The following is a 9,695-nucleotide window of genomic DNA, read 5'->3' as shown; positions in this document are numbered from 1 at the left end:
CTGCTTTAGTACTTCGATATTTATATATGGGGATATTCTAGATGCATTTTGTTAATGTCGGTTACCAGATGTTCAACCATATGAATGATTTTTATGCAGATTGCATGTTATTGAAAGATGAAATCTTGTGGTCTATTATTACAATTTGATATATAGGTTAAACCTATAACTCACCAACATTTTTGTTGACGTTTAAAGCATGTTTATTCTCAGGTGATTATTAAGAGCTTCCGCTGTTGCATGCTAATTTATGGACAAGAGTTGGAGTCAGCATGCTTGTATAATATTGTTTAAAAACTGCATTCGAAGATATATATTGTTGTGTAATATGATTGTAAACCATTATGTAATGGTCGTGTGAAAACGCTATATTTTAGATTATCATTATTTGATAATCGTCGTAATATTTTAAAGGTTATGGTTTGTTTTAAAAATCGAATGCAGTCTTTGAAAAACGTCTCATATAGAGGTCAAAAACCTCGCAAAGAAATCAATTAATATGAAATATTTATAATCAATATGAACGGGACATTTCAGCATCTAGCCCACACGTTATAGGGTGCGGCGCACCTCCTATAGCTGCGGCGCACCTCGCTGTTTTATGCAGAATTTTTTGGGCAACTATAAAAGGAATGAGATAGGGTTTAAAGAGGTAGAGCTGCAGTTTTGTAACGATCTTTCATCTCAAAACCCTAATTTCATCATCCAAAGGGAGATTAAGGCTAATTTGAAGGATTAAGCAAAGGCTCGAGCAATCTTATAACTAGATTTATCTAGTTTTGTCAATTGGGTTGTAATCTCCACCTTTATTTCTCTAAGTTTTGAATTGAATACTTGTAATAGCTTAACATGATGTTTATTTGTGTTTCTATGCTTATGATTAGTGTAATCTTAGCCATGCTTGGCTAATTTGATTGTGTTTACTTATCTATGAATCTCTAATGTAAGGATTTTCCCTAAATCAATTGAATAAAGTTGTTTAAATGAAATACGCAAGCAAGTGTTATTATGTTAGCTATGAGATCCATTGCTATGCATTGTTTTAGGCTTTACATTGATTACATAGATTGTGTAGCTCTCTTAGTGATTTGAGAGGTGAATCAATTTGTGCTTCAAGACTTTAGGTGATCTAGATAACTAGATTGAGAATTTCAAGTGATTGTGTTCTTAGTCTATGTTGGTTTTCAATTGGCCTTTAGTCAATATAGTGGTGTTTGATTTTCTTAAGTGATTTTGATAGTTGAAGGACTTTAAGTGATTTCAACCCAAGCATAATCTTAATAACCAGTCATACTTAACTTGATCTTAGAATACAATGCTTATGTGAGTTTGCAAAGTGTAATTTGATTAAGGTTTGGTAGTGATGCTAAACAACTAACAGTTCAACAACTAATGTGATATCAAATTGGGTAAAACAGGGCAATCCAAGCATAGAGAGGATTATTTAAGTGAACATTACTTAATTAATTTATTTAGATCTCAATATTTAGTTACTGGTTACTTGTTGCTAGTTATAATTGTTAAGTTTAAGTTTGTTTATTTGTGCAAGTTAGTTGAAAATTAAAATCAATCAACCCCTCCCCCCCCCAATCAAACAAACCCTAGGACAATTAATAGTTTCAATTATTCAACTTACACCGCTCTCTTGGGACAAACTTGAAACGAATACTTGCATTAAAGTGCTATAATAACCGGGTCTTAAGTGCTCGTTAGTTGTGTGTGCTTATTTGTAGTGTTTGAATCTTGTATAAATTTTGAGGGTAATTGATGTATTATGCAACACGCATCAGTTGTTAAACAAAATTGAAAAATATGAAGGGTTATAATCGGTCAAAAGATAACGGAGGTTTATGATAAAAATTTGTCGTTGATTTAAATAAAAAGATGTCGAGCACTTAAACCAGAAAATAAATGTTTTGGTAAGAATTTATATTGTTGGTCCTCATGGTTACATCGAATTATATCAGTCTTCCTTTTCTTATTGAAATTGTATCAATAGAAATTTTTTGGTAGTTCCCTATTATTTACATCATATGACGTCGTTGGTTCATGTGCTTTTTTGTCACGGTTGGTCACTTTTGTTTACAAAATGAACGTGGATGGTCCGTGTCACTAATGACAGTTTAAAAATATCGTTATGTCATGGCATATGCTGTGCACATGAGGGGTGTTTTCGTCTTTTGAACTCTCTTCTTTACCAATACATCTTCCTCATCCACCTAAAGCTTTTTCCCCATCTCGTTAAATTATATTCACTATAAATAAATCACTAATTATTTTTGTCCAGTAAATCAACTATCACCTGCACATCAATTATCTTTCTTCAGTTTATTTCCTTCAATCAAAGAACAAGCAATCAAAACAAGAAGAAGAAGAAGAAGAAGAAGAAGAAACATTAATAATTAATAATTATGCATTATATCAAAATATGTAATCAAAACAACAAAAACCCTAAAAAGAATTAGAAACCTCAGACCAGTATTAATTCTAATGGCACTACTGCGTTCTACCACGCACCCCCACCAGTAGCTCCAGCGACACCCACCACCATCTGCAATGTTTGTCAACCGGTTCTAACTTGTGACGACCCGGAAATTTCTGACCAAATTTAAAATTTAATCCTTATATGATTTCGACACGATAAGCAAAGTCTGTTAAGTTAAATCTCAAATATTTTGAACTATGTTCATGTATTCATTTAACCACGACCAGATTTCGACGATTCACGAATGATTATGAACATGGATATGAATATATATATATATATATATATATATATATATATATATATATATATATATATATATATATATATATATATATATATATATATATATATATATATATATATATATATATATATATATATATATATATATATATATATGTATCATAACTTGAAAACGTTAACAAAGTATTAAATATATAATACTTTACATTAAACGTATTTTTCTCAATATATATTTAATATATTCATCTACGGAATTAGAAAGTAATACCAATGATTGATTTAGTAGATACCTCGGCACTTATAAATCCCGTAAATATTATGATATGATTTATAGGTCTCTATTGTGAGGTCCACGTTGATTTGAGAAATCGTTTCTTTTGACAATATTCGGAATAAATAGTAAAGTGTTTTACAAGTAGGAACAAAATGTCAAATAATGAAAATTGGACAAAAGTTAGTGGAAAACTGAAATTCATAATATTCGATTGATCTATTTTCAAACGTACCGATTATACATTCCTGAATGTTAATATATATGTTTTATAATATAAACTTAGATTTAAAATGATTTATTACAAAGACTTAATATATTATTAAATATATTTTAATAAATAACGAGACAATGAATTAAAGAAGCAAATGAACAAAACACTCGAACGTTCAAGTTATACTTCGAGTGATATAGTGTATTGATAATGTAAGTCTATATTTTGGCAAAGGTACAAGTCACGAAATGTAAAGTACAAGTTTTCTAAGCATACGAAAGGACGTTCGTAAAATCGAAACCGGGACATTAGTCGAGCGTCAACGTACAGATTATCGGAACTGAAATTACAAGTCACGTATACACGAAAATATAATATAATATATATATAATTAATATAAATTATATATATTATATATATATATTATAAAAATATGTCGACAAACAAGAAAACAAAACATTGTGAGCTGGAGACAGGTGGCCATGCGATCGCATGGCCATAAGCCTATCAAACCATGCGATCGCATGGGGTTGATTTTCAGGACAAGTCTGTAAAGCTCGATCGAACTGGTGCTCATCCATTTCTCTATCTCACATATTACTTTGTATTATATTTATTATTATTATTATTATTATTATTATTATTATTATTATTATTATTATTATTATTATTATTATTATTATTAAAATTATTATTATTAATCATATTATTAGTAGTAGTATTATTATTATTAGTATTATACATAAAATATTACGACGAGGTTATGACCAAACGATTTCAAAACAAGCTTTTCGAGCGGGATAGAGCTAAGGAAATTATGAGTTATAGCTATGGAGGTTATGGGTATTACTTGGGGGTTATGATCATGAGTCAAAGGTCAACCTAGCGTTTATCATCTCCGTTGCGTCTACGTACTTTCCTGCAATATTGAATCACAATATTGATATGTGAGCATTCATATCTTATCTTTTATATGTTAATAGTGTATCCATGTCTAGTGCTCGAGTATATCTGTTTATGCTTGATTGTATGCTTTAATTTTATCGTTAGATAGTTTATGATGAATCACGAATTTGATACATATGTTATTGATATAAGGTATATGATATGCATGTCGTTGGAAAGCTATCGAAAAATTAATAACTTTTCATTTAAAAATCGTGTGTTTTTGAGGAACGGATTAAAAGTTATGGTCAACTGAATTATGATTAATATTAATTGAAATTGTGTTTGAAACTGTAAATTGATATTTAAACAACTTGTTTATGAGATTGATATATTGAATTTCCAAATATTATTAGGAAATAATTATGCCGTTGGTCCCTCCATTTTACCCCCAAAAAGCTAACAGCATCCCTCAAGTTTTTTTTTTGGCTTTCAGCATCCCTCTATTATCACTTTTTTTATTACGCGTCCCTCCGTCAACTTTCTGTTAAAAAATTCCGTTAAGTCATGTCATATGCCTTGCATGTGAGGGTAAATTCATCTTTTTACTCTTCACTAAAATCGAGGGACCACCGTTGCAAACAATCTTATAATTTATATATTATTAATTTATAAATCTATAAAAATAAAAATAAAAATCTGTTTTCAATACAGAGATGATTAAAGAAACCCTTTTTTAGAGCTCCTTGAATTTTCCACGCCTAAGGTTTTTTTCTTCCCCAAAATATGTACGTATGAACCATCAATCTCATTCACTTAAATTCACAAAATTGGTATGTTATTCGTACAAATTAAGCAAGCTCGTTCGTTTGTACTCTTGTTCAGTCGCAAAAATCACTTTTTACTTCGCACGAATGTCCTGAAAATGATGAAGTATCAGATCCGGTGTCTTGGTTGCGGTTCACGGTGGTGGTGACTGGCTGCGATGCTCAGAAATAATCAAAACACGATAGAAACTCACTAGAAGTTATACCAAAATGTTTCTGCAATCGATCTAAACAACTTTTAAGCAACATTAAATTCTAAAACAAGTTTCAATCTTCGAATTTTGTGATGGACACGAAAAAGTTACAAAAACGAATTAAAATTATATCTCAGTGATATCAGAATCTCAATCAACAAAATCAGTTTCTGTAGCTTCCTTAGATGATTTAAGAACGTTCCACATTAACACATTTTCTATTTCCACACCAAATCCAGCTAAACAAGTCGATTTAGAATACGGTTTATTCGAATAAAAATCTAGCTTGTTACCCTATCAAATGAACGAATTAATATCTAAGAGTTTGAAGAATTGATCAAGAGATGATAAGTCAACTTTTTATATTTTCAGAATTTGGTAAAACATACTCAATCAAAAACAACCAAAATCAAACTTCGAGTTTTAAAACAAATACCAATAAAACGGGTTGAAAGTCGGATTTTTACCTCGAAAGCAAAGCTATTGATCGATTCGTGCAGTTTGTAACTGCAATTTTCTTGCTTTGATTCGTGTTCTAAATCAGATTTCAAGATCGATACAGTGATATTCAAAGTGTACGATGAGTGTGTTTAGCAAAAACCAATAAAACGGTTTTTATTTTTATAAATTTATAAATTAACAATATATAAATTATAAGATTTTTTGCGCTGGTGGTCCCTCGTTTTTTGTGAAGGAAGAGTAAAAAAACGAATTTACCCTCACATGCAAGGCACATGGCATGACTTAACGGACTTTTTTAACATAAAGTTGACGGAGGTGCGCGTAATCAAAAAAAGTGATAATAGAGGGACGCTGAAATCCAAAAAAAAACTTGAGAGACGCTGTTAGCTTTTTGGGGTAAAATGGAGGGACCAACGGCACAATTATTTCTATTATTAGTCGAGTAAATGAATTCTTATATAAGGCACGTCTAGTTGAACAATTGTCAAAGTTGACTGTCTTATCATGTTTTAAAGCTTTATAAACACTATAATCTGATTTTACAAGTATTGGAAAACTATGTGAAATAATAAAATATTTTCGATTGCCATGATAATTCAAATATAATATAGCTCCTGAAATAAATAATATTTTGAGTTTGATAAACTATAAATTCGTTCAATTATCAAGACTTATACTATGTTAATAAACATGTATAGATTTAAAGATCATATTGGGTCAGTATGAATTTTGAGATGACTTTTGTTAACTTTTTATGACGATCTCGAGCATTAGGATTGTGATACACTATGACCCGACCTAGCTTATTAGACATGTATTGACCAACATATGCTCTCTAGGTTGAGATCTACGGTTATTTTGCATTCCGAGTTTCGGTCACATTTCGGTGAATGACCTTATGTGCTGCTAAGGTAAGTTTATAGATCCCTTTTAATTGCTTTTGCAATCTATATTTTTGGGCTGAGAATACATGCACTTTATTTTAAATGCAATGGACACAAGTACATACTTAATTCTACACTGAGTTTGAACCAAAAATCCCTTAGCTTTGGTAACTAGTAACTGCCGGTTATAAGAACTGGTGGGCGCGAGTAGTTGTATATGTATCCATAGGGCTTGACATCCCCGTCTGTTCCAGGTATAGAAACCCTAGCCTGAACTATAAAACAGGCGTATACTATTTGAGTTTAGTACACGTTGGATTGCATGTATTGTACATGTTGGTTGCATGTATGTTAAAACAGGGGTACTTATTATAACGCTAAAACTTAGTTACCAGGGTGCTCAATCTTGTAGAATATTTTGATAAACGTTTCTGGATGAAACAACTGAAATCTTGTGATCCACCTTTATATACTGATTATGCGCAACATTAAAACTATGAACTCACCAACCTTTGTGTTGACACTTTTAAGCATGTTTATTCTCAGGTTCCTAGAAGTCTTCCGCAGTTTGCTTATATGTGATACAAGCTATGTGCATGGAGTCATACATGCTTTATTCAAGAAAACGTTGCATTCACAAAATCATCACCATGTATCTTATTTTGACTGCATTATCAACGGATGTAGTATTGTAAACTATTATTTACGGTGATTGTCTATATGTAGAAATCATCAGGCGTTAAAAACCTTGAAATTTGATATTCATTTATGGTGTGCCGTTTCAAAAGAATGCAATGTTTACAAAACGTATCATGTAGAGGTCAGTACCTCACTGTGAAATCGATGAATGATGTATTCGTCCAAATGGATTTGGACGGGTCATCACATAACTCCGACGACACCCTACAACTCCGGCGAGATTGTTGCGTTCGCGTTTTAGATCAATGAAGGTTCTTGATCAATCACCATCATAACTTTTATAGATTCTTAATATTGAGTTTTGAAACTACCTAATTGTGAACAACCAACTCATATCAGGTCCATTTTTAGATTTTTAAAATTTGAGTTTTGGAAGGTTTTGATTCTTTGAGTGACGAATTGTGTGTCGATTTGAGTCGATTAAGTCATGATTCACGTCACCGAAATTAGTCTTCGACGTCACCCACCACCACCACCAATGGTCAGAGAAAGTTTTGAATTCGGAATTAGTCTCCAACGTCCCTCACCACCACCGTCTTTGCTACTTCCTCGTCATCTACCACCACCAATGGTAATGTCTCTGACTCATGATTTGTGTACGTGTAATGTTGAATTTTCAAAATCATGAATTTATGTCAATTACTATATACTGGTGATATATTTAAGATTGAGTTTTAATGATGTATTTAGCTGGGTAAAGAAGATTTATTGGTAAAGAAGAGGACTAAAAAGACGAAAAATACCCCTCATGTGCTGATGTGCACAACACATATCATGACCTAACCGAATTTTTTAATTGGCGTGAGTGACATGGACCACTTACATCCATTTTGTAAACCACAATGATCAACCGCGTCAAAAACAGCACATGACCAACGATGTCATATTATATAAATTACATGGACTAACCACGAAATTTTCTCTTATATCAATATTCTCTCGCATTAAATAAACTGCACGACATTAGTCTTTTTAACTAACAAAAGTTCAAAGAATTTGTAAAATAATATGATGTTTATGTGCCTGCACATTATATTATTTAATGTACTCTCGTATCTTTAGTTAGTTGAACTAACACAATGCATTTAATATAATGTGAGGGCTATTGATCTGTATTAAAAAAGAAAAAGAAGAGCAGTATAATTTAATGTGAACCAAGGACTAACAATACAATTCACTCTAACTATATATACATATACATATATCAAAAATATGATGAGATGACACACATGTAAATACCCCCAACTTCGGGGATATTTGGTAATTTTTTTTTTTACTTTTTCTGTTATCTTTTTAACAATTTTCTCTCACTTTTATTTTCGAATTCTTTTTTCTTTTCTTTAATTTTTTTACGTTTAATTTACCGAGCGTTAACCTTTTTTAAACGTTTAATCTACTGAGCGTTAACCTTTTTTTAAATGTTGAATTAATCGATCTTTATCTGATATCGCACCATTTACGTATATTTACTCGCGATATTGGTGTTTAATATTTGCAGCTCAAGAAATCTTTATGTTAGTATTTTTGATGAATTCAGCAAAGTTTCGGATGCAGCTCAAGACAAAAGTTAAAGAGAGCTAATGTTCGGATGTACTCTCGCGGTGCGAGATCCCTCTTCGCGGCCGCGAGCTCGTTGTTCCCGGTTGCGAGTTGATTGATTACGAACGCGAAAAATAAACTGAAGTTGGAATAATAAAATTGTAAATCACGGTCGCAAGTACCCTAGTCCCGGTCGCGAAAATCAAAATTTCACATCTCGCGGTCGCAAGATTCATGGTCGCGGGCGCGAGGTTTAAGGCGGTTTTCAGTCCGAAAATTTTCTATAAATACCTCATAATACCCTAACTTTTCCATCAACTTTTATTTACGAATTTTCTAGTTAAGGTTACGAATTTTGTAGGTTCTAAGGGTTGTTTTAAGGGCTTTTAACATTGGGGTTTCAACTTTGATCAAGGATCAATGATTGATATTTTATTTTCTTTAATTTTGATTAATACAATGGTTTTGATTATTGTTTATCTCTTTGTTTGATTTCTTCTATTACTATCATGTCTAGCTAAATCTTCATGTATCTACTTGGATGACTGAACATTGGTGATGGATTGCTTGTCTTTTGATTTTATATAATTGATAACTACTCTTGATTATGTTTGATTTAAGATCTATCGTTGCTTATGCTTATCAATTAATTTGATTGCGATTTTGTTGGTTGAATTAACGACAGTTAATTAGATTGATGAACTTTCTAGGTTATTGAAAGATGATTTAGATACTGTTAAATTGAATGCGGGACACCAGTGTAATTAGACTATAGTGGTTGAATTGATTAATTAGCTAAAGTAATTGTGAGGTTAAAGAGGGACACTTAATTAACCTGAAATTGAATCATAGTCTTGAGTAACTGATTGATTGTGTTCTTAATTTGCGTGCGGGAAATCTGTGTTAGTTGATTACACTTTCATGATAATATTGGTAATTTAGGCGCCGGAAACCAGCCTAGATTATTAATTGATGGATTGATTAGTGAA

This window comes from Rutidosis leptorrhynchoides, chromosome 1, assembly GCF_046630445.1.
Source record: "Rutidosis leptorrhynchoides isolate AG116_Rl617_1_P2 chromosome 1, CSIRO_AGI_Rlap_v1, whole genome shotgun sequence".
In the NCBI taxonomy this organism is placed as follows: Eukaryota; Viridiplantae; Streptophyta; class Magnoliopsida; order Asterales; family Asteraceae; genus Rutidosis; species Rutidosis leptorrhynchoides.
This window is presented reverse-complemented; position numbering follows the sequence as displayed.